The following is a 751-nucleotide window of genomic DNA, read 5'->3' on the forward strand; positions in this document are numbered from 1 at the left end:
TTTTGACTACTTGTGGAGCCAAAACGTACTCCGTATGAGTCAGATACCCATGTTTCAGTTCACACTGCGCAAAACTGATTCCGTATGAGTCGATTTTTTCCATTCTACTTCACTAAACATCTCCATATGAGGTCCAATTACTTGTAGGGAAATTCAAGAGACCTCAGTTATGATGATGCACTAGGTCCATAGCTGGGACTTTGTGTATGTTGTCGAAATGCGTTTGTCGAGTGCTCATTAAAAAGTTTCTATACAAGTTTCTCAAAGACCTCCTTAAGAAAAGTTCTCCAAAGGTTCCCTATGAAAGAATCCTTTGAAAAGTCCGGTCGTCACAAACGTTTTGACTACTTGTGGAACCAAAACGTACTCCGTATGAGTCAGATAGCCATGTTTAAGAAAAGTTCTCCAAAGTTCCCTATGAAAGAATCCTTTGAAAAGTCCGGTCGTCACAAACGTTTTGACTACTTGTGGAGCCAAAACGTACTCCGTATGAGTCAGATACCCATGTTTCAGTTCACACTGCGCAAAACTAATTCCGTATGAGTCGATTTTTTCCATTATACTTCACTAAACATCTCCATATGAGGTCCAATTACTTGTAGGGAAATTCAAGAGACCTCAGTTATGATGATGCACTAGGTCCATAGCTGGGACTTTGTGTATGTTGTCGAAATGCGTTTGTCGAGTGCTCATTAAAAAGTTTCTATACAAGTTTCTCAAAGACCTCCTTAAGAAAAGTTCTCCAAAGGTT

The sequence above is a fragment of the Triticum aestivum genome, chromosome 5D (genome assembly GCF_018294505.1).
Source record: "Triticum aestivum cultivar Chinese Spring chromosome 5D, IWGSC CS RefSeq v2.1, whole genome shotgun sequence".
NCBI lineage: Eukaryota > Viridiplantae > Streptophyta > Magnoliopsida > Poales > Poaceae > Triticum > Triticum aestivum.